Source organism: Sus scrofa, chromosome 3, assembly GCF_054392235.1.
Source record: "Sus scrofa isolate SSC_HxYL_T2T_F1_AM1 chromosome 3, Sscrofa_HxYL_maternal_Yorkshire_Landrace_v2.0, whole genome shotgun sequence".
NCBI classification, from domain to species: Eukaryota; Metazoa; Chordata; class Mammalia; order Artiodactyla; family Suidae; genus Sus; species Sus scrofa.
In genome coordinates, this window is record NC_139385.1 from 26,051,268 (window position 1) to 26,076,712 (window position 25,445).

Below are 25,445 nucleotides of genomic sequence, written 5' to 3' on the forward strand. Positions count from 1 at the left end.
TTTTCGTCTTTTTGCTATTTCTTGGGCCTCTCCTGTGGCATATGGAGGTTCCCAGGCTAGGGGTCTAATCAGAGCTGTAGCTGCCAGCCTACACCAGAGCCACAGCAGCACGGGATCCGAGCCGAGTCTGCAACCTACACCACAGCTCACGGCAATGATGATCGTTAACCCACTGAGCAAGGGCAGGGACCGAATCCACAACCTAATGGTTCCTAGTCGGATTCTTTAACCACTGAACCACGATGGGAACTCCTAAAACACAGTTTTCTTACAGAAGAACATCAGGCCATGTGTGGCTCTAAAAAAAATAATCCTCTACCAGGGTGAATTTTCAAAATTAATCAGAATAATAAAGTGTGTTATGCTTAGTCCTTGACTGCAGTGATTTCCCAGGTATGAGGGCAGTGAAATGTTCCACAATATTTTTCACCTTCAATCTCAGTGAGTCCAGTGGAATCCCTATCCTGCTTATTATTAGTCCTAACAGAAACCTGGGATAGAATTTCAACTTTAATAGAAAGTTTTAATTGAAGAGGGAAAATGAGAAGAAATCATCTAATGAATTTGATAGGAGACAAAGCTTGTCAAATAGGAAGTTAACTTCCATTTCTCCAGTCTGACAGGTTCCATCTTCTCCATTGAGGAAGTGATCCTTGTTCCAGTCAAATTCAAGGTAGACCTATGAATCCTAAATCAGCATTCCCTTACTTCTTCCTCCATGGGCACTCCACAGAAAGGCTGTGCATGTGAAAATGTGCCCCCCTTCACTTGTAAACCCAGCATCTGGAGGGCCCTTTTAGGCTTTCCCATTCCCTAAAAGTTGCATATCTTGGGCAGTATCCATCTGCATTGGAACTGTCTTCAAACAAAGACAGTTTTGTTGCAGTGAAACTATTGAAAATGTAGGACCACTGTGGTCCTTGTAAGAAACCTGTGTTCCATCACTGGAGCATGTCTTTCCCAGTGTACAGAGGGAGATGATGGGATAGTAGCGGAGTGGTTTTGAGGGTTGGAAATGATGGTGCATGTTCCCATGTCTGATCAGTCTCTTTAGCACTACAGAACACAGTGCATGATTTGGATGCACCCCAACCTTGATATTCCCCAGCTTGTTCTCCCCTGTTGGATCTTCCTGCTCAAAGACTTTAGCGTGACCTTGACTGTTCCATCTCTGGCTCTCATAAGCCTCCTTCAACTTCCTCTGGGACTTACCACATTGACAAGGTCCTGAGATTCCCTGGCCATGACAGTAACCCAGCAGGAGTATTTGAGCCACTGCTATCTTCTCATGAGTTGTGCCAACTCAGCCTAAATTCAGCTAGAATGTCCACCCTTTGAGGAGTAATAATCCTGGAAAAAATAACTCATTGTGACTAGACAAACAGTGGCTGGCAGATGTGCTGTGGCTTTGAGCTCTTGCCTTCCCTTGCCCTGCTGTGGTGAGACCTTCCAGAAGGGCAGACCTCAAATGGGTTTACCTGCCCGAAGCCTAGTGAGCTCTACTAACCCCCTTGCCAAGCTAGCCCCCGTTTCTCCAGCTCTTGTCATAGTTCCCATTTAATTGGTCTGCACTTCTCTCTTGTTTTCAATTTGCATTTGTAGGACTGAAATCTTACCTTGAAATACTCTTTTTTTTTCCCATTGGGGCCACACCTGTGGCATATGGAAGTTTGCAGGCTAGGGGTTGAATCAGAGTTGCAGCTGCCAGCCTAGGCCACAGCCACACATCACAGTGGGATCTGAGCCTCATCTGTGACATACACCACATCTCACAGCAATGCTGAATCCTTAACCCACTGAGTGAGTCCAGGGAGTTGAACATGCATCCTCATGGATACTAGTCAGGTTAGTAGCCTACTGAGCCACAAGGAGAGTTCCTTGCCTGGAAAGACTTTAGCATGACCTTGGCAGTTCATCTCACCCTTTCCTAGAAGTTCTGTGCAGAAGCAAGAGTCCATGCCTTCCCTTGCCAGTTTCTGCTCCAGCCCTGAAGTGGACAGAGCCCTGGGCCTGGGGCACAGTCATCCTTCTGCCAGTGTGTGTGTCACATCTGCCTGGAGATGTGTGCTGCCAAATGCAGCTTGTCAGTGTTGGCAGGATCAAATTTCTGTTCTCCACACTCCTTCCAACCACTGCGATTTGAGTTGTTGCTTCTGCACTACAGCATTAATCCTTCATTTGGTCATTTGTTCTAACCTAGCCCCAGGTTATTTTCTGTCCCCTGTGTTCCCTTGAAATCCAGCACACAAACTGAGTCAGGACATAGGCCACTTTCAGTCACCTCTATTGCAGGAAGTAGTGCTCCCCTAGACATCCTGGGTCAGGCAGGTTGTCCTCCAACGACTGCTGTTCAGATCAAATTCAGATGAGTTGAAACCAAATAAAATATTACCAGTCATTTTCAGAGAGGAGCGAGCTACCAGGTGTCTACTGCAAAGACCATTCATTTATGTGAGGTGCTCTGTCATTCTTCCCTTGCAGCCTTCTAATGGGTCACAGGTAGCTATGGCCATGACATAAGATTAAAAAAAATATCCTGCCAATAAGCTCTGGGACAAAGGATAAGCTGACAGCCTCTATTAGTATTGTTTGACTTATCACTTTGGTGTAGATTCCCTCATTAGAATTGCCCATGGGGCCCAGGGTGGAGAGGAACCTGGTTACTCCTTCACTGGGCACTACAGCTTGCCCATGGCCATTTGAAGTTCCATCCAGTGGATCCCAATCCTGTGATATTTTGTAGACTCTAAGAATCCATGTGTTTCAAGTATTGTTGGGGTACATATGTCTGTGTGTCTATCTCTGTATCTATCTTTATTTATCTCTATAAATTAACTGTATATCTTCCTGTGTCTATCTCTATGTACAGCTGTTTCCATGCCTATATGTCTGTCTGTGTATATTCATTTAAAAGTGTTATTGAACACGGTGATTTTCTTGGTGATGTTCAATTTTTCTAAGTTCAAAATAGTCTAAAATCTCAGCGTCTCAAGTGGAGATCTCTCAAATCAATTGTACTGGAAAGAAGTTCTCATATATGACATGAATACAGAGATCTTCCTGTCCTCCTTGCCTATCATTATTCACATGCATTATAACATGTGCCATGTGCATTATCACCTACAGAGGGAGCCATGCTAGAAAAACTGGCATTGTGTTCCCTTATGTGGGGTTCTTTCTTCCATCCATACCCCAAACCATTCTCATGCCACAAGAACCAGCCAACCTTTTCCAGCTTTCCTTCAGTGCATCTATCGCTCTGCTTTCCCTGTGAAAAAAAAAAAATTGTTTTAACCCCCTTAATTCATTTACTTATAAGAAACCAAAAACTTATCTAAGCAACTACAAGCCACATGTCCCTCCTCTGAATTCTGGTTGTTCTTAAGGAATTTAATATTAAAATGACAATCAAGGGTAACCCAAGTAGGATTTATTATTCTCTCCAAGAAGTTAACTTCATGAGAGTGTTTAATAAATACTTGCCTAGTAGCATGTGTCTGTCATCTCTCTACTATCAACCTGTCTATCTCTGCTTTTTACTTGCACCCAGGAGCATGTACCTCTGTGGTAACTCTACCTGTCTGTGTGAACTCACATGACAGTCACAGTGTACAGTCATTTTTCTGGATACTCAGAAGGGTAAGTCCAGGGCTCTGCCTTCCAGGAGCATATGATCAGAATGAGGTGAGAGCACATCAAGTATTCTCAGGCATGGTAGGTGATATTAGACATTCTATTCATTTCCCAGGGCTGAAAACAAACAAAAAAAATGTACTGTATCATAATTCTAGAGCCAAAGTCTGAAGTGCCAGTGTTGGCAGGCCCACACTCTCTCCAAAGGCCCCAGGGGAGAGCCCTTACTTGGATCTTGAAGTTGCTGGTGGCTGTATGCACATGCCCACTTGTGACTGCCTCTACTCTCTGCCCAGTGTCAGCTTGCCCCACTCTTTCAGTCTGTGTGTCTTTTCTTTTATGTCTATCTGATCAAGACATGTGAGGACATTCAGGGCTCACTCAGAAAACCCAGGTTAAACTCCTTCTCTTGGGAACCTGAGATTTCTCACACCTTTTCCCATATCCGGTCATATTCACAGGTTTTGGGGATTAGGACATGGACACATCTTTGGGGGGGGATCTTTTGATAGAAAGCAGAAGTCATCAGTGAACAGCATTCCACTTTGTGAATCCCCCTTGTTGATGGTCAAATTATGTGGTTTGGTTTGAAAAATAACCATTCTCAATGTACTGCATTCCTTTTTAAAAAAAAAAAAAAATGTTGTCTTTTTGTATTTTCTTTGGCCACAACTATGGCATGTGGAGGTTCCCAGGCTAGTGGTCTAATCTGAGCTGTAGCCACCAGCCTATGCCAGAACCAGCCACAGAAATGTGGGATCTGAGCTGTGTCTGAGACCTACACCACAGCTCATGCCAATGCCAGATCCTTACCTCACTGAGCTAGTTTCGGGATCAAACTCACAACCTCATGGTTCTTAGATTTGTTGACCACTGAGCCATGACAGGAACTCTTGTATTCCATTTTCAAAGCTGTGAGAGGCAGATTGTCCTTGCACTGAGCCAGAAATCCAGTTCCTCCTTGCTGTACTTGTTGGCTTCCTAATCATTCTGAGAATGATGCTGAGACTACTACTGATTTTTCTTCTATAAGAAAATCTTTAATGATCAGCAGTTTAAAGATAAGTCAACCTAACAAAAGTTTGTGCTCCTTCTACTGAATTTCCACCTTAAATCTTTTCATTTGTATTCAGCATCCAGTAACCTCTCATTTTGCCAAGCTCTGGCTCTAATCTTTTGGCCTCCATCCTCACTAAGGTCACAGAAAAATCCACCTGTCCCCTCTGAGTCAGATAAGTGACCATTGCTTGGGAATCCCCTGTAACTTCTTAGCAAACTTCCCCTCCTCTTTTCTTCTGTTGCCACCCTGTGGCATGTGGAGTTCCTGGGTCAGGAATCAGACTCAAGCCAAAGTTGTGAACTACTATAGCAATGCCAGATCCTTTAATTCACTGTGCTGAGCTGGGGATCAAATCTGTGTCCTGGCGATGGAGAGACTCATTGATCCCGATGCACCACAGCAGGAATTCCTCTTAACCTTCCTTAATTGTGAAAGCAGTTTATGTCCCTGACTCTCCTTTCCTCTGGCTCCTCCTCTTCCCAGCTTCCCACCCCACCAGGGGGCTCTCCAGGACTTCTCTTTGGTTGACTCCCATGCCTTTCTTGCTCCCTTTTCCTTTTATGACTTCATTTCCTTTCATGATTTCCACTTCTCCCCTGAGTGGGTCATCCATCTCATCATCTCCAAACCTGGTATGGCTTCTGGAAGGGGTGTTTCCATGAGCTTGCTAGACAGCACAACCTTCATCTGTTTCCTCCTCTCCCTCCCCTCCCAAGGCCTCCTATTTCCATGCAGAGCATGATCATCCTGTGATTTAAAATTTCCAAGTAATCTGATTTACTCTCTTCTGTAACTTCCCACATTTAGTCAGACACCAAATTGTAATAATTCAACCAAGTGATAGCAGAAGCTCTTGTCTTCATTCCTACTATCAGCATCTTAATTCATGGCTTTTCTGACCTTAATGTGCAGTCAGATCACATGGGAAGTGTGTTAAAAGGCAGACTCTGATTCAGGAGAGAGGCCTAAGAACCTGCATTTCTAACAGCCCCTGATGGTGCAGATATCTTGATATGCAGTCAGACCATTATACCTTCTCTTAGAGCCTCTGGCTTCCCAGATGATTCATTGACTATACCCCCTCTTCTAATCCACTTCATAGATTACTTTTTTTGAAGGCCAAGTCTGACTGTATTTCCTCTTCTGGTATCCCTGTCACCTATTGAATAACAGTGGAATCCCTTACATCAGCATTAGGCCAACCTTCCCCACATTCCATGGTTTGGATTTATATTCAATTCCATTTTGATTCTTTTTTTAAAAAAAGGTTTTTTTGAAGCATAGTTAATTTAAAAGGCTGTGCTAAATTCTGCTGTACAACAGAGTGATTCAGTTTTACATGTGCACACATCCATTCTCTTTCAGATTCTTTTCTCACAGATTATCATAGAATATTGGGTAGTGTTCTCTCTGCTATAGAGCTTGTCCCTATTGGCCAATCATTCCTTATACCTAAGTGTGCATAGGCCAATCACAAAACCGCAGTCCATCCCTCCCCACCCCCCACCCCCTTTGGTAGCCATAAGTTTGTTTTTGAAGTCTGTGTCTATTTCTGTTCTCCAAATAAGTTCATTTGTATCCCTTTTTTAGCTTGTACATGGAAGTGATATCATATGATGTTTATCTTTTACCAACTCACTATGATAGTCTCTAATTCCATCCATGTTGTTGCAAATGTTTCCTTCTTTTTTATGGCTGAATAAAATTCCATTGTATAAATTACCACATCTTCTGTACCCATTCCTCTGTTGATGGACATTTAGGTTGTTTCCATATTTTGGCTAATCAAAGGTGACACATGGGGATGGAAAGATATACCATGCTCTTGGATTGGAAGAATCAATATTGTCCAAAAGAGTATATTACCCAAGGCAATTTACAGATTCAGCACAATCCCCATCAAATTCCCAATGGTATCCTTCATAGAACTAGAAAAATAAAATTTTTAAATGTGTATGGAAACACAAAAGATTCCAGATAGCAAAGCAAACATGAGAAAGAAAAATGGAGCCAGAGGAATCAGGCTCCCTGACTTCAGACTTCACACAAAGTTAAAGTCACCAAAATAGTATGGTACTGGCACAAAAACAGAGGTATAGTTCATTGGAACAGGACAGGAAGCCCAGAAATGGAAGCCCATGCACCTATGTTCAAATAATCTACCAAAAAAATGGAGAAAAGACAGTCTCTTCAATGGAAAGGTGCTGGGAAAACTGGACAGCTACATGTAAAAGAATTCAATTAGAATACTCTCTAACACCACGCACAAAAATAAACTCAAAATGAATTAAATCCTAATATAACAGCAGATACCATAAAACCCTTAAAGGAAAACATTGGCCATACACTCTGACATACAACTGCAGCAGTATTTTCTTAGATCCACTTCCTAAAGTATGAAAATGAAAACAAACAAACAAAAATGGGACCTACTTTAATTTAAAAGGTTTTGCACAGCAAAGGAAATTATAAACAAAATGAAAGGACAGTCTTGATGCATAAAGTACTCTTTAACCTTACTCTCAGCACTTGCTGTTCCTTTACCAGCTGCAATTTTCATGACTTTTCATATGTTCTTATGCTGCTTGGAATGCCCTTTCTTCCATATCCTTGTGGGTCCATATTTTAGCCGTTTCTCAAGGACAAATTGCTTGAAACAACACTTCTCACTATGAATTCATCTTTTAGCACTTTACCAGATTCTCAGTTTTAGCACTGCTCACATTTTATCTTGTTTGTGTGTCTGTGCATATATAAAGGATTTCATATACTAGAGTGTGAAATGCTTGAAGGATGATGCCATGTTTCATTTGTCTTTGGTTACCCTAAAGTGCTTACTATGGAGTCTTTCCTGCAATTGCTCAATATATATGTTGATACATAAAATATATAAATATGGTGTTTTCTGCTTTCTCAAGTAATATGGATAATACAAAATTCAATCCATTAAAGAAATATAATCTGTCAGAAGTCAAAGTCCATCATGTCTCAATGGCCCAAAGATAACTGTGGTCAACAATTTGATGCATAGTCCTCTAACATTTTTCTGTAGACATCCTAACATTAACTTTATACAAAACTGGAATCATAACAGACTTTTGTGACCTGATTTATGTGTAAATCTATTTTTGAAATCTACAATATATCCTAAAAGATTCACTGATGTTACTGCACAAAAATCCATCCAGTTCAAGTGGCCCAACAGTATAGAAATTTGTTTGCTTTGAATTTCTGATTAGTTAAGCATGTCTGTATTCAGCACTTTTCTGCCCCTACATTATATTAGATATTTTGGATTTGTAAGAGTAACACACAAACACTGGCCCAGAAGACACAAGCTAGTCTTGTGCTTTTGGGCTAATTTTGGCTGCTGGACTAAAGTAGGCATAGTGATCATGAACTTTTTTTAAATGAAATAGGGTCAATTTACAATGTTGTCTTATTTTCAGGTATACAGCACAATGATTCAGTTATACATATGCATATATATTTATTATTTTTCAAATTATTTTCCCTTATATGTCATCTCAAAATATTGAGTAGAGCTTCCTCTGCTATATAGTAGGTCCTTGTTGGTGATCTACTTTATGAATACTAGTGTGTATATGTTAATCCCATAAGTGATTAACATATACACACTATATGTTAACATAATCACACTAAGTGATTTCTCCCCCTTCCTCTTTGGTAACCATAAGGTTATTTTCTATGCTTGTGGGTCTATTTGTTTTGTATATAAATTCATTTGTATCAGTTTTTTAGATTCCCCATATAAGCAATATCTTATGATATTTGTCTTTCTCGCTCTGATTTACTTCACTTCGTATGATAATCTCTGGTTCCATCCATGTTGTCACAATTGGCATTATTTCATTTTTTCTATGCCTGAGTAGTATTTATATATATATATATATATTATATATATATATAGTATAAACCACATACACACAATACCATATATTATGTATCCATTCCTCTGTCAATGCATTTAGGCTGCTTCTATGTCTTGGCTATTGCAAATAGGTCACATATTTTTGATGCCAGATTAAAATTATCATGTTTGATGACATGCCTGCTCAGATCACTAAATATTATTTTGAAATTTAAGCTTTTGCATCATTTAGACCCATAAAGAGCAGGTGACTCATTTTGAGTTCTAAATATGTACATTTTTAAATGTCTACCTAACACACACATATGTACATTCATTATTGTTTCATAAATGAATGTAAGTTTAGAATTAAAAACATGCAAAATCTTTAACAAAGACTTAACACATCCTCCTTGTATATTTAATGAAACTACAATTTAGGGAGAAATGTGGAGAAAAAATAAAACATTATATGATCTTTGTCGTAGAATGCTAATAAGTGTGAATGTAAAATACAACACATTTGTTGAAAAGAAAATGCCTCTCTAAGTTGTACTCAGTATTCCCCTCAGAATTTTGGTGAGAGACGTCTTCATAATGATGAGTGTTTTTTATCACTACCCTATTTATTATTTTAAAAAATCAGTTTGTGGAGTTCCCATCGTGGCGCAGTGGTTAACGAATCCGACTAGGAACCATGAGGTTGCGGGTTCGGTCCCTGCCCTTGCTCAGTGGGTTAACGATCTGGCGTTGCCGTGAGCTGTGGTGTAGGTTGCAGACGCGGCTCGGATCCCACGTTGCTGTGGCTCTGGCGTAGGCCGGTGGCTACAGCTCCGATTCAACCCCTAGCCTGGGAACCTCCATATGCCGCAGGAGTGGCCCAAAGAAATAGCAAAAAGACAAAAAAAAAAAAAATCAGTTTGTGTTAGAATTCTGGAATATCATTTCCCTGGATAATAGGAGGGCAGGTGTGTGTTCAGGGGATCTAGGGTTCTTGGCAAAGCTGGTTGTGTCTTGTGAAGAAATATTTAAAAGTAGGATGCACACAAGAAGTGGAGAAAACTTTGAAGCTGTATGAGATTTATGGAGTCTGAGTTAGTGACATTATATATAAATTATTTAATAATAATGCATAATATATAAATTATATATTCTGTGGCATCCAAGGCCACAAAATTCATAAGCCTGGATCTTTTGACTCTGTCCAGTATTCTCTCTCCTTTCATGCTGTATCTCTTCTCAGGAGGCAAGTCAACTCTTTCTCACTTGACATCTTCTCTCTCAGAGATATCAGCTGCACTCCAGTCTTCAAGTGTCAGTAGATGCAGTTCTCGGGACTGTAGCTCTTCCTTGGAGCCCTTGATTTCCATGCTGGCACTCTGTCAGACAGTCTCACAAAGAATATCAGTCAAGCATCTCTCCTGTACCATTTGCACCTAGGAATCCATTCCCTTTTCTCCAAAATATGCCTTTCATCCTATTTTTCCTATATTAATCATTTGCATCACAGTCATCCTGGGAGCTCAGACATGAACCATGTTGAATGTGTATTTCCTTTCTACCCTTACTCCTCACGTGCAGTCTCTAAATCCAGGTGGATGTTCCTGGACTGTCTCATCAGTTTCTTCTATCCTGTCCCAACTCCCATCTCCTTGAGACAGGCCTCTCCCCCTCCCCCTTGCACAGTCCCCATGGCCGCTAATTTGGCTCCTTGCTTTCAGTTGGCATTTAATCTATTCTACAACGAGGCCAAAGTCATCTACAGTTTTCCTCTCCATAACTTTCAGTTCCACCTTCCTTTCCTCTGTTTGCAGTAGTGACATCAGCCTGCTCAAGGGTCCTTGGATGTGCTTCTGTTCTCCTGCCTCCAGATTCCTGCAGAGAACCTGCACACTTCCTGAAAATGTGCTAGCCTGGCTTGGGCTGCAGCAATCCTATAAACAAGGCACCAGCCTGCCTGTCTGCCTGCTTACCTCCTCCAATGCAGTTCATCTTTTTATTCCTCATGCCCCACTAGTGTATTATTCTCATGGTTGTGATAACATTTGCTGTTCTTGTTTACATGAGAATAAATTATGCAGATATCAAAGTTTTCCTTTAGATTTTGAGCTTCTCCTCTGGAGCCACCCATTCTTTATTTCTTGGCACATATTGTTAAATGTGGATAAGCTGCTCACTGAATTGCATGATGCCTTAGATCTCTAGAAGGGCAGAGATTTTTATGCTGTATTTTATCCACTGATAGACTCCAAGGGCCTAAAGCAGTCTTGGCCATAGTACTCTCATTAAGCATTTGTTGTTTAGTGAGTTTCTTCTTACTGTTCCTTTTTTGGGGAAAAGAAATCTGAGGTTTAGCAGTTTTCAGTGTATTTCAATAATGGTAAAATAGTTAACATGGCAATAAACAATAAGAAGTTCTTGATGAATATGATACAGCACATAATAGATTTCTCCCAGGTCTGACTCAGTGTTTCACTTGCTGAAAGTATTGTCTGTATGCAGACAGTGGTTGCACTGGTGACCCTAACACTTTGAGAGGCATGATTCTATTAGATCACATCCAACAAATTAGGGCTCCTCTTCCCAACTAGTTCTAATGGCCAGGACTTTTGAAGGAGTCATTTTTGCTTGCTCACCCACTGCCAGCTCTCCTGAGTGCTTTTCATATTCACAGGAAAGATTTCCATCACAGGGATTTAGGGTGATATTTCTGCCATCATGGCCCAGGGTCACTAGATCAGAGTCACCTGGAGTAGTTGTGAAACATGTATTCCTGGGGTTGAAACCAGACCAGCTGAATTAGATTTGGGCATGGGGTTAGGGTTAGGGTTAGGGTAGCATCTGCATTTTAAATAAAAATGTTCAAGCCCAGTAATTGGAGAGGCAGACATGATATTTTGATTGAGAGAAAGGCTGAGTGAGAAATGAGATAAACATTTTCTATTTTTTTAAAAGTAGATTGCTAGCCTAGATTGGCCAGGGGTACATTATTTTAGGCTGTTCCTGCTGATAAGTTGAGTTATTCAGTTTAGGTGTTTCTCAGACTTTGAGGAAGGGGGAATGCTCTTTTCCCCTGGAATTAGAACACAACTGAGGAAGGATGGAGATCTCAGGTGTAGAATTAAGGTGGGACTATTTCCAACAAGTGCTCCCTTCTGTATTTAAATATATATTTATTTAAAAATAGGGCTAAAGTGTTCACAAGGTGGCATAAAAACAGAAATTATCTCAATACAGGCCGTCCTCAACATTTTTCCTTGTTTCTTGTGTTACCATGAAAGTGTATCATAAGCAGACCACATTTTTGCATGTGTATAATGCTATATTTAGGAGTTCCCTTTCTAAGTAAGTACATCACATATATTACTGATATAAACAACAAGGTGTCAAGAAAGAAAGGACAAAGTAGTCTACAACTGTTGCATGTGTGGATAGTAGTTTAATTATGATGAAGGTTCTTGGAAAAGGACATAGATTAATCTGCTTATCAAAGAAAGTGCATCCTATACTATTCTAGACATGAGTACATTTAAAAAACATATGCAATACAATTAATACTTTACACAGTATTATATTCGTTTCAAGAGAATGAAGTGACATACTTCACTTAGTATGATAATCTCTAGATCCATGCAAGTTGCTGCAAATGGTATTATTTCATTCTTTTTTATGGATGTTTAGTACTACATTGTATTTATGTACCACTCTTCTTTATCTGTTCCTCTGACAGTGGGTGTTTAGGTAGATTCCATGCCTTGGCTGTTGTGAAATGTGGTACAGTGAATATTGGGGTGAATGTATCTTTTTGAATTATGGTTTTCTCCAGCTATATGCCAAGAGCAGGGTTGCTGGCTATTCTATTATTATTATTATTATTGGCACTTCACTCATTTATTTAAATAGCAAACTGTTCTGAGGATCTTCTTTCTTCCAGATGCATCTCTGGATCTTAGGGAGCAAATGAAACCCAGCAGATGAATCATCTGGGTCCCTGGCAGCAGAGATGAGAGGTGGCCTGGCCCTTTCTTTCTGAACCTTTCTTTACCTACCACTGGTGGCAAAGGCTGCTGATGTTCAAAGTCTGATTACAGAAACTATGGAAAATCTTCGATCTCAAGAACTTTAGACTCTTCGAATCAGGGTCTAAGCATCAGAGATTAGAGTTCCCATCATGGCTCAGTGGTAACAAACTCTACTAGCATCCATGAGGATGCAGGTTTGATCCCTGGCCTTGCTTAGTGGGTTAAGGGTCCAGCCTTGTGGTGCAGGTCCCAGATTTGGCTCGGATCTTGCATTGCTGTGGCTGTGGCATAGGCCAGGAGCTGTAGATCCAATTAGACCCCTAGCCTGGAACTTCCATATGCCTCAAGTACAGCCCTAAAAAAAATCAGAGATTACTTAGATCTTAAGTTGATCATCACTGAATATGATATCCCTATGGGATCTCTGAATTCATCTAAGGAATCTTAGAATGTTAAATCTCAGAGTCAAAGAAGCTTAGATCAACAGTGTTGGGCTATAAGGCATCTCAGAGGTCATGGATTCCTGTCTGTAGACCCAGGCAGAAGTTGTACCTGCAGCACCCCAGAAAGGCAAACACCCAGCACCCCCCCAAGAACAGGGAGCTCACTTCCCTCAGAGGCATCCTGTGTCCTTACTTAGGACAGAGCTGATCATTGACAAAGTCTTTCCACCTCAAGGCAGTGCATCTCTTTGGCTAGCTTTCCTGGTTTTCATGTACTTCTCTTGCCTCATCTGTGTATTGCTTTTAAGGATAAGTCTGAGACACACAAGGAAAGTGCCAGGTCCCATGCCTCACCCCTTAGCTGGGCCCTCAGGTGGTAATTAGCCAGTCAGCTAAAGGTCGGTCAGGCTGGGGGATTGAAGGAGAGGTCTGCCTTGGTTCCCAGCAGGTCCTTATGTCAAAATCCTACAGAGATCTCCTTTCTTGCAAACTCTTCTGTCTCAGCTCTCTGAGGCCTAGCAGAAATTTTGGAGGCTGCTGAGTCATGACTCAGTGACTGCCCTGAGGGGGAAGGGTAAACTGAGGCTTACCTGGTAGATAAACTCAGAATCCTTGAAGGTCAGAGTAGAAAGGGCCAGTACCCTCCATTTATACACAGGGAAGCTGAGGCCCAGGGAGGGGGCTGGGCCTGGAGACCCTTTGCCACTTCATGGGACTGCTCCTACAGCTCAGACTGGGTCTGAGGCCTTTTCTGTGTCATCACCCTGGGTTGTCACTGCATGTCATTGGAGATTTGGCATGGGCATAGGTTTCATCTCAGCATCCCTAGTAACCAGAAGAGGTGAGCATGGCCAGTGAGGGAGTGATGGGAAGTGGCTGCCTGAGTCTGCTGGACTCCCAGCACAGCTTCCCCACAGCTCCCTGAAGGAAAAAAGGCAATGGCTTCTTTAAATGTCCCAAGATCAGCAAAAAAATTCTAAGGGCCTTTGCCACAGTATTCTTAGCTCTGAGCCCAGCCCAGGCCCTGATGACTGCAGCCCTTCCCCCACACTTCCAGGCTGCACTTTCTGGAACAAGCACTCTTTGTGGAGGGAGGAAAGAGTCTAAAATGCAAAGAAACTCTCCAGCACTTCAGGATTCCTCCAGCACCCTAGCTCCCAGCAAGAGTGCTTCCTGACCAACCCCCACCACCTCCAGGTCCCAGCCCCCACAGAGGCTCAGCTGGAAATCCTCTAGGTCCCAAGAGGTAGAAACAGCAGGAAATAGAAAACCTATGGAGTCCAGCCACATCCACACTGTGCAGAGAGGAAAATTGAGGCCCAGGGAGGGGCAGGAACTTGCCCAAGGCTACACAGCAAATCAGCCACCTTCTAACTGACCCAGCCAGGTAAGCAAGCCCAGTTCTGCCAGGTATCCTTTTTACCCCTAATGACAAGATTCAGGGGCTCCTCCCCTGTAGAATCCTAGGACCAAAATTGTCCAGTTACATGCCCAGCACATTCATATTATCATACTTAATACTTTCAGGTTAAGTAAGCATGTCTCCATTTTAAACAGGAGGAAACTGAGGTTCAGGGAGGCTAAGTGGCATGTTTGATGTATAGCCCAGGATGTGGCCAATCTTAGAAATGTTCCATGTGCACTTGAGAAGAATGTGTATTCTGTTGCTTTTGGATGGAATGTCCTATAAATATCTGTTAAGTCCATCTGGTCTAATACTTCATTCAGGGCCTGTGTTTCCTTGTTGATTTTCTGTCTGGATGATCTGTCCATTGCTATAAGTAGGGTGTTAACATCCCCCACTATGATTGTGTTATTGTCCATTTGACCTTTTAAATTTGTTAGCAGTTGCCTTATGTATTGTGGAGAACCTATGTTTAATGTGTAGATATTTAAAATTTTTATATCTTCTTCTTGGATTGATCCTTTGATCATTATGTAGTGACCTACCTTGTCCCTTAAAATATTCTCCATTTTAAAGTCTATTTTGTCTGACATGAGTATTGCTATTCCAGCTTCCTTTTGATTCCTGTTCACATGGAATATTTTCTTCCATCCTCTCCCTTTCAATTTGTATGTGTCCCTAGAAGTGAAGTGGGTCTCTTGAAGACAGCATATAGATGGTTCTTGTTTTTGTATCCATTCAGCCAGCCTATGTCTTTTGGTTGGGGCATTTAGTCCATTACCATTTAAGGTAATTATTGATATGTATGTTTTTATTGCCATTTTATTAATAACTTCGGATTTTTTTTGCTGCTCTTTTTTCTTCCCTTCTCTTTTTCTCTACTCTTCTGGTTTGATGACTGTCTTTAGTGTTGTATTGGAGTTGATTTTTCTTATCTGTTTATGTGTCATTGTAGGTTTTTGTTTGCAGTTACTCTGAAATTTTGATATGAGTCTCTGTGTGTGTGTGTATATATATATATATATATATATATATATATTTATATATATATATATATGAGATTGTTTTAAATTGTTGGTCTCTCAACTGCAAGATCTTCTCCATCATTCTGCATTTGCACCCTCCTCTTCTCAGGATTTCTGATTTGGGTGGCATAATTATTCTTGGATGATTTCATATCTTACTGTATGTATACTTTTACTGGTGAGCCTTGTCATTTGTGGTATTTTCATTTCCTGTTGCTGTCTTTTCTTTTCTGCCTAGAGAAGCTCCTTTAGTATTTGTCATAAAGATGATTTAATGTTGCTGAATTCTCTTAGCTTTTGCTTATCTGTAAAGCTCTTGATTTCTCTTTCAAATCTGAATGAGCACCTTGCTGGGTAATGTAATCATTGTTGGAGGTGTTTTTCCCTTTCATCTTGTTAAGTATATCGTTCTACTTCCTTCTGGCCTGCAGAGTTTCTGCTGAAAAATCTGCTGATAACCTTAGAGTTCCCCTGTATATTATTTGCTTCTTTTCCCTAGTTGCTTTCAATAATTTGTCTTTAATTTTGGTCAGTGTGATTATTATGTGTCTTGGAGTATTCCTCCTTGGGTTTATTTTTATGGTACTTGTTGTGATTCCAGGAGTTGAGTGAGTGGTTCCTTTCCCATGTTAGGTGAATTTTCAGCTATTACCTCTTTGAATTTTTTTTGTCTTTTTACCTTTTTCTAGGGCCCCTCCCATGGCATATGGAGTTCCCAGGATAGGGGTCTAATCAGAACTGTAGCCACCAGTCTACACCAGAGCCACAGCAACACAGGATCCAAGCCACATCTGCAACCTACACCACAGTTCCCATCAATGCCAGATCGTTAACCCACTGAGCAAGGCCAGGGATCGAACCCACAACCTCATGGTTCCCAGTCGGATTCATGAACCACTGTGCCATGATGGGAACTCCTCTCTTTGAATATTTTTGGTCCCTTTCTCTCACTCTTCTACTTCTGGCACCCCTATAAGATGGATGTTGGTGAGTTTAATGTTATCCCAGAATCCTCTGATACTCCCTTCATTTCTTTTCAATCTTTTTTCTCTTTTCTGTTGCACATCCATGATTTCCACTTCTCTGTCCTCCACCTCACTTATTTATTCTTCTGCCTTGTGTACTCTGCTGTTGGCTGTTTCTAATGAATTTTTTATTTCAGTTACTTTATTTTGCCTCTCTTCTTCTTAAGTTTTTTATCTGTATCTCTTTGCTCAGTGTTTCTGGTAAATTATCCATCTTTGCCTCCAGTTTATTTCCAATGTCTTGCATCATCTTCAGCTTCAACAGTCTAAAGACTTTTTCCTGGAGGCTGAGAATCTCCTGATCACTTAGCTTTTTTATGCATTTTTTTTCTTTCTCCCTTGAGTTATGATTCTCTGTCTTTTCATTTTTATAGGTTTTTGGTATGGAGACCTTTTTACAGATAATACAGTTATAGCCTCTCTTATTTCTAGTGTCTGCCCCCTCGTGGCTGAGGTTGGTATGGGGGCTTGCTGTAGGCTGATGCCTGCCCACTGGTAGGTGGAACTGCTTCCTATCCCTGTGGTGGGTGGGCTTTGACTCTGGATGGGATTAGAGGTGGCTGTGTGCCTGGGGGGTCTTTAGGTAGCCTGTTTACTGATGGACAGGGTTGTGATCCCACCTGGACTGTTGTTTGGCCCAGGGCTTCTCAGTGCTGATGGTGGGGCCAGATTTTCCCAAAATGGCCACCTCCAGAGAAAGGCACACTGCTGAATATTCACAAGAGCTTTGCTTCCAGTGTCCTTCCTTCACAATAAGCCACATTCACACCTGATTTCCCAGGAGGTCCTCCAAGAAGTGAAGTCAGGTTTGACCAGACTCCTATGGAGACTTTGCTTTGCCCTGGGACACAGTGCACCTGAATGTCTGTGTGTGCCACTTAAGATTGGGGTGTTCACTTCCCCCAGTCCTGTGGAGCTCCTGTGCATAAGCCCCACTGGCCTTCGATGCCAGATGCTCCAGGGGCTCTTTCTCCCAATGCCAGACCCCCACACATTGGGGTTTGATGTGAAGCTCAGATCTCTCACTCTTATAAGGGAGTCTCTGTGATACAGTTACTTTTCAGTCTGTGGGGCTTCCCACCCAGGAGGTGTGTGGTTGCTTATATCACATAATCACCCCTCCTACCTCTTGATGTTGCCTCCTCTTTGTCTTCTGGATTAAGATATTGTTTCAAAAGTTTCTGGTCCAGGAGTTCCCATCATGGCTCAGTGGTTAACAAATCCAACTGGGAACCATGAGGTTGTGGGTTCGATCCCTGCCCTTGATCATTGGGTTAACAATCCGGCATTGCCATGAGCTATGGTGTAGATTGCAGACAAAGCTTGGATCCCCCATTGCTGTGGCTCTGGTGTAGGCTGGCAGCTACAGCTCCGATTAGATCCCTAGCCTGGGAACCTCCATATGCCATTGGAGCAGCCCAAGAAATGGCAAAAAGACAAAAAAAAAAAAAAAAAAAAAAAGAAAGTTTTTGGTCCATTTAGTTGAAGATGGCTCAGCATTTGGTTGTAAATTTTATTGTTTTTAGGAAAGAAGTTGTGCTCCTGTCTATTCAGTTATTTTTTAAACTAGTTTGCCTGAAGTTCTTTTTATCTTATATAAAAGAGTGAGTATGGTAAAATAGAACTTACTACTTGCTTTAAAGCAAGTGATTAAAGAAATTCAGCATTTCTGTTCTATAAAAATGACATGCTAAGAAACAGCTGTGGAAAGTGCCAGGGGCTGTGGTAGGTACTCCACATTCATTAACTTCTTCAATCCTTAGAACACTTTGTGATGGTTTCACTATCATCCCTCTTCTACAAATGAGCCATAGAGATGAAAAGATTCAGCCCTGGGATTCAATCCCAGGTAGTTTGGCTTTAGACTCTTTGTCCTCCTCACTGCACTATACTGTGTCTCACTTGGGCAGGAAAAATGATAATAATGGAGCAGGCTCATGCTAGGAACTTGTAAATTGGAGGCAGAGTCTGGAAAACATGAAACTTAGATCAATTTTAGTTACTGGGAATGTTGTTGATAACATATTTCCCATGCAAGCTTTTGGTGGTGGATGACACATGCTTCTGATATATTATGTAAGGTTACTCAGTTACATTGAGTTTATTTTCAGGTGTCTTCAAAAAAAAATCTTAGCAACAGCAACCCAGGGATGACATAGGATGACTTCTCAATTATCTTTGTGATAGAATATCATGAGGCAAGTAAAAAAATTCTTTGGGAGTTCCTGTCATGGCTCAGTGGTTAATGAATCCAACTAGGAACCCTGAGGTCATGGTACCATGCCAGATCCCCAATGCCTAGAAAATTTTTCCCTTCACCAAAAAGATGCTTCTCTCATCCAAGCCCCATTCCACTGCCAACTTGAATGTAACAAAAGCAAACTTTCTCTTCAGAAAATGTGCTATCTGCTCCATATGGTAGTATAAATGTCTTATTTTAAAATTTATTCATCAATTAACTTATTCTGAGCCACATCTACAACCTACACCACAGTTCATGGCAACACTGGATCCTTAGCCCACTGAATATGTCCAGGGATCAAACCCACAACTTCAGGTTCCTAGTTGGATTCCTTTCTGCTGCACCACAACAGGAACTCCCTTTTTATCTTTTTTTTTACTCCAATCTAATCTTAAATTGTTAAGATGATCTGACTCATAGCTAGTTACAGGCAGAGCCATTTCAAACCAGAGTCTGCCTAACTCTAAACCTAGCCTTCTTAATGTTCTGAACGCAAGCAAATGTAGAAATTAAAGACCATTCAAAGGAAAACTGACAAAATTCTTTTTGTGGGGAAGTGGCAGGGCCATGTAAGATAGGTAGGATGGTTGATTGGACCAATTTTTCTGGAGGTCAGTTTGGCAAATATGCATTAAAAAAATTAAACATGTACCTTTTGAGCCAATAGTTAATCTCCTAGGTATCTAAACTAAGGAAATAATTTTCAAACTCTGCACAGGTACACACATATTAGGATTATAGCATTATATACAAAAATAAGCAAGTGAGAAAATAAAAATAATGTAAACATCTCCCAGTAAGGGGTTCGTTAATTAAATGGCTAAAGAGACATACAAGGCAAGAGTGTTCAGCCACTTTAATGATGAAAATATATTGTATAGTAAAAAGATACCATATGATTGATGAGCATTCCTAGTGTGTCTATCATGTAAAATCAAATATATTGTATTTATATGTGCAAATAAACATGGTCAACATATGGAAAGGTGTTCACTGTTTTGTTTTTGTTTTTTTTCCTGGCTCAATAGAATTTGCTTATTTTAAAAAAGAGATATGGGCAATTCCCATTTTGGCTTTTGCTCAGTGGGTTAAGAACCTGAAAGAATCCACAAGGATGCTGGTTCAATCTCTGGCCATAATCAGTGGGTTAAGAATGCAGCATTGCTTTAGGGTGTATTGAAGATCAAAGATGTGTCTCAGAACCAGCGTTGTCATGGCTGTGGCACAGGCCAACACCTGCAGCTCTGATTTGACCCCTAGCCCAGGAACTTCCATATGCTGGTGTGGCTGTGAAGAAAAAAATAAAAGAGAGAGAGATTATCTAATTGTGTGTTTACTGGCAATCTTTAGAGCTTGTCTCAGTTATTTTTATTTATTCGGTCATATCAGTAGTTAAGCTTTTATTGAAGTTTTATCATTTATAAGGTCTTTCCTAACTCTTGAGGACAAATGAGAATATTTAACTAGCACCCTCCAGCTGTGCCAGCTACTGAAGGCAGAGTGGAAAGAAGAGGGGGCTTAGGGGTATTGCACTCCTGGCACACTCCAGCTCATGTGCATCTCATTTCCTAAGATATTTTCCCCTTTACACCACACTGATTCTTTCATTTTTTCCTCAGATCTCTCTGATGCAACATGTGCATGTCTAGCACAGTCAAGGTGTGGTGTAGTGGAAAACATGCCCGTCAACATCCTGTCTGGGAATCTTATCAGTGGTTACCTTTCTCTACTAATGTACAGTGCTCTCCCTCCCACTCTTGCTCTCTGTCTGTGTGTCTGTCTGTCTCTCTCTCTCCCATGCTCTCTCTCTCTCTGCCTTCTCTCTCTCCCTCACTTCCTGGCTGCTTCCTCCCTTTTCCCTCCCACCCACAGGTGTCTGTTTCTTATGCAGAACAGTTTCAACCTCTTTTATAGGCTTCTTCCCACTCATGCTTTCAAGTGGATCTCCCATTATCAAACCAACACGTGGCTAGTAGGCTTTTTTCTACAGGAAAAAAAAAATCTTACATCATCTGCCCTTAGAGTGTTAGTGAAGTTTAACAACCATCACCTCCAAAGGAAGCTGCCTGAATGGTTTCCACTGGTTCCACCCAACCAAGGCTGATCGCATATTCAAAAACATTTTGTAAAATGTGAACCTATGTAAGAATAGAAGTATCATCGTCATTACCCCTGTAGCCTTAATGACTGATGTTACATGTTAATTATGTGTTACTATCTCATCCAACAATCACAAGAATCCCTTTACATTCACAGCCACCAGAGCTGAGGTGTGCAGAAGCATAGTGGAAAGGTTCCAAATGTTCTGTGCTGAGAAAATTTACACCCTGATGGCAGGAATGTGGTATTTTGCATCCAAGGCTGTCATGGCTGGAGAAATGAGAGTTGGCTGGAGCAGGCCAGATTGTCAACCTGATCAGGAACTTGGCTCAGGTAAATATGCCTTTGCTTCTGATGGCTTTGTGGTGAGTGACTTTTGCTGGGGACGCTATGGTTTGTGAGGTCCTGAGGTTGTAGGCTGCTTTACACAGGCAACTACATGCTGTGAGCTCCCACACTGCCAGGGCAGACCTCCCCCTCTGTTCCTTTCAGAGGTCCAGTAATACAGCAAAATTTAAGATATAAAATATTTGAGTATCTGTCATATCAAAAAGATGAGTCATCCTAGCCCATCACATATATCAGATGTGTTTGTGAGATTTTACCTATGTGTATGAAACAGTATTGATATACATATTCAATTTAGGGCTTACTATTTCAGGATATATCTTAAGAATATTTTTAGGTTTGATTTGAACTTTTTTGGTTTGTATATACCAAAATGCTCCTAGAGTTCTGTTTTGCGCAAGTGTGAGTACCATTGGTTTTAAGGCATGGGATTTTCTTCTGAAGTAGATGAAAATCAGAATGTCATTTTCAATGATAATTTCCCAGCTTGAGTCTCTGCCCATAATTCTCTGTATTGGGGGGAGTAGAAACAAACAACACATATCCTAAGAAGCATTCATTGTAGTGAAAGATAAATTTCTAAATACATGGTTTTTCTGTTCATCGAAAGTGGGTAGGGTTAGATTTTTGTAAAAAAAATAGACCTTAAAATGCTGAAGCAGCATTTGGATTTTCTCAGGATTCAGTGATACACCGTACTGATGTTAGGCATTCAAAATCCCTGAGAAGGTCCTCTTGGCTGCTTAGAGCAGGGTGGTAGATGATGTACTGACTATATTCCCACCTCCTACCAGGGTAACAGAAGGGCTCCTGCGACTCATGCCAGTGGTGGTGGGCAGGTGCTGTTTTCCTATCTTTCCCTGTGACAGTGGCTCTTCTGTCCCTAGGCCCAGTGTTGCCATCAGGGCAGTGAACACTTGGAAATTCTTGGCAAGCAGGTGACATTGTGGGGTGTGCAGTTGACATGACAAAACACACCATGATGCTCACACTGAAGGGTGAAATCCTTCTTGATTCAGTTCAGAATGGCTTTCAAGGACTTCAATGTTGGTGATGGTAAGTGTGCTGCATCTTGGGTTGTTTTCAGGTTTTCAACACAGTGAAACACTGTGTTCTGATGGTTCTTGACCCACCATCTCTGAGGGTGAGTGTGCAGAGGGTTGTAACTATAAATCACAAGGGCACCATACAGCTTATTTGAAATTACTTTAGCAGAAACACTACCTGTCCAACATTGCTAGTATTTTGAGAAAGAAAAAATGGTTTTTATGAGTGGGAATAAGAAAATAAATGGCAGACAAAAGACAGTTGTACACAAATATTGAATTTTCCTTTTGAACGTCCCTGTTTAATCAGCTGCTTATTGCTTCTTTCTGTTCATTCTTTTCAAAAAATTTAATGAGAGTCTGCAAATTATCAGGTCCTCTGCTGGTTGCTGAGAAGACTAAGATGACTAAATAAAATACTGTCCTGTCTTTATACAGATTACAAAATACCAGGGGAAGCCCACACTTGTATAAATTCTGTTCTGTGGGCAAGTTCTAAGGTAAAGAAATGCAGGATGTCCTATGGAGGCACAATGTAGGGAGAAAATATGTCTGCCTTCCTCTGAGATGTCCTTGGGCAGGGTTGAAAAAGGAAGACAAAATCCTTTTTGAAGCAAATGAGAAGGCAGGTATTCTTTAGAGCTGAATTTCTAGTAGGATAGCCCCTGGCCACATGGAGTTATTTGAATTTATATTCATTTAAATGAAACAAAGTTAAAAATTGAGTTTCTTCGTGGCACTTGCCACATTCCAAGTGCTCAGTACTAACCTATGGCTATTGGAGCCCTATCTGACAGCAGATATATATATATATTGCATTAACATCATCACAGAAAGTTCTATTGGATAGTGTTAACCTGGACACATTAAATAAGACCATATTTAACAAAATATTGTATGAATATCTAAAAGTGAGCTAATATTTTTTCAAAATGACATTGATTATATCATATTCCTTAAATATATATGTATGTATCATCTTAGATTTTATGATGTACCCCAACGAGTACTTTTTTTTTTTTTTTTTTTTTTTTGCTTTTTAGAACTTCACCTGTAACATATGGAATTTCCCAGGCTAGGGGCTGAATTGGAGCCACAGCTGCCAACATATGTCGCAGCCACAGCAATGTGGGATGCAGGCTGATTCTGTGACCTACACCAGAACTTGAAGCAATGCCAGATCCTTAACCCACTGAGTGAGGCCAAGGATTGAACCCACATCCTCATGGATACTAGTCAGGTTCTTTACACTGAGCCACAATGGGAACTCCCCCACAGTACTTTTGATGTTCCATGAACTTGTCACTGATCCTCAAAAAGTTAGCCAGCTCATTATTTGCATTACATTTTGTAATTATTCATTCAAGTTATTAAGCAGGTATGACCATCATTTCTCAAACATAGATTTGTGATAATAATCAGAATTTTGCATTTTTATAACTTAATTTCTCTTTTGAATACCTGTGTCTGTGGGAAGTGGGTGAAACTGGTACCCTAACCCTCCATCACCTATCTCCCCTCCTCTGGTATTGCTCTCAGGAGTGTCAGCATAGCAAAGGGCAGGTGAGAGAGGGGCTGCTTCTGTGTTGTCTCTACTGTCCACCAAAATGAATATGACCTGAGATTTTGGTTTTTTATTGTTTGTTATATTTAAATGCTTGCATATCATGCTTTTCTCCTTTTGAAGTTAAATTACTGAAATACCTCTGTGAGATCTCTGTATTCCCATGTTCCCTGTGGGATTGCTCACAGCAGTCAAGATACAGAAACAACCTAAGTGTCTATTAACAAATGAATTTTAGAATAAAGAAAATGTGATATATACATTCAACAGAATACTATTCAGCCTTTAAAAAGAAGCAAATTCTGGAGTTCCCATTGTGGTTCAGTGGGTTAAGAACCCATCTAGTATCCATGAGAATGTAGGTTTGATCCCTGGCCTTGCTCAGTGGATGAAGGATGGTGTTGCTGTGAGCTGTGCTGGAGGTCACAGATGTGGTTTGGATCCCTCATTGCTGTGGTTGTGATGTAGGCCAGCAGCTGCAGATCTGATTCAACCCCTAGCCTGGAAAATTCCATATGCAATGGATGCGGCCTTAAAGAGAAAAAAAAAAAGAGTTACTGTGGCAGCTCAGTGGTAACAAGGCCTACTAGTATCCATGAGGACACTGGTTTGATCCCTGGCCTTGCTCAGGGGGTTAAGGATCTGGTGTTTCCCTGAGCCATGTGTAGGTGATAGATGTGGCTTGGATGTGGTATTGATGTGGTTGTGGTGTATGTAGGCTGACCATCTGCAGCCTGATTCAACCCCTAGCACGGGAACTTCCATATGCCTTGGTTGTGGCCCTAAAAAAATAAGAAGGAAGAAAGAAATGAAGAAGAGGAAGAGACATCAGGGTTCCTGTTTCAGGGTTCAAGACATGTGAGGACGCAGTGAGAAGGCTGACATCTATCTGCTGGCCATCTGTCTGTAAGTCAAGGAGAGAGGTCTATGGAGAAATCTAATCTGCAGACACCTTGATCTTATACTTCCTATCTTCAAAACTGCAAGAATGAATTTCTGTTGTTTAAGACACCTAGTCTGTGGTATTTTGCTGTGGCAACCCTAAGAAACTAATACCCAACAACCACTTTGCACTTATACCTGTTACTAATCTGGTACTTGTCTCAATTTACTCTTAAGCTTAAGACCTCCCTATTATCAGTAGCTTGAAGAGCTAATCATATTCTCAATTTTAAGCAAGGAAAGGAGTCATTTATCATCTTCCCAAGATGGTGAAAGAATAGTGATGCTACCCAGAGATTCCTTTTAGAAAGTAGGCTGTGGGTACATGTGTTGTGCAAATGCCTCAATACCCTAGAGATTGTTCAAGCTGGTCAGCTCTTCTGTCAGTAAAAATCACCACAGCACATAGATTATATAGATTAGATCAAATTCAGAAATGCTGCTGTTGATTCTGTATCAGTCACTTGAAAGGACAGTGAGCAAAAAGTGCATTTCCTGGTGCTGAGAACACATGGTATGCCTTTCCTTTGGGGGGAAACAGAAGAATATTATCATAAATAAAATAGGTGCAGAGCTTTAGGTAGAAAAAAACATCTAAGGAAAAAGAGAAAGGGGACATGACTTTCCACTGTTGATTTTTATCACTTTAAGAAGGAAGAAAAGGAGTTTTCTTGTGCAGTGGGTTAAGGATCTGGCATTTTCACTGCTTTGGCACAGGT

General features: G+C 41.0%; 2 long non-coding RNA genes across 4 annotated transcripts in view; both read left to right on the top strand.

Moving 5' to 3' along the window:
* The window catches only part of LOC110258473 (uncharacterized), a 365,891-nt gene that overhangs the window by 166,468 nt on the left and 173,978 nt on the right, over positions 1-25,445 (top strand). The window lies entirely within an intron of this gene.
* LOC146404484 (uncharacterized) overlaps positions 1-25,445 on the top strand; it is a 77,909-nt gene that overhangs the window by 6,314 nt on the left and 46,150 nt on the right. For both annotated transcript variants that reach the window (XR_014840503.1, XR_014840502.1), the window contains exons 3-4: positions 20,983-21,159; positions 22,062-22,230. This is a non-coding gene — a long non-coding RNA (uncharacterized LOC146404484). The remainder of the gene's footprint in view (positions 1-20,982; positions 21,160-22,061; positions 22,231-25,445) is intronic.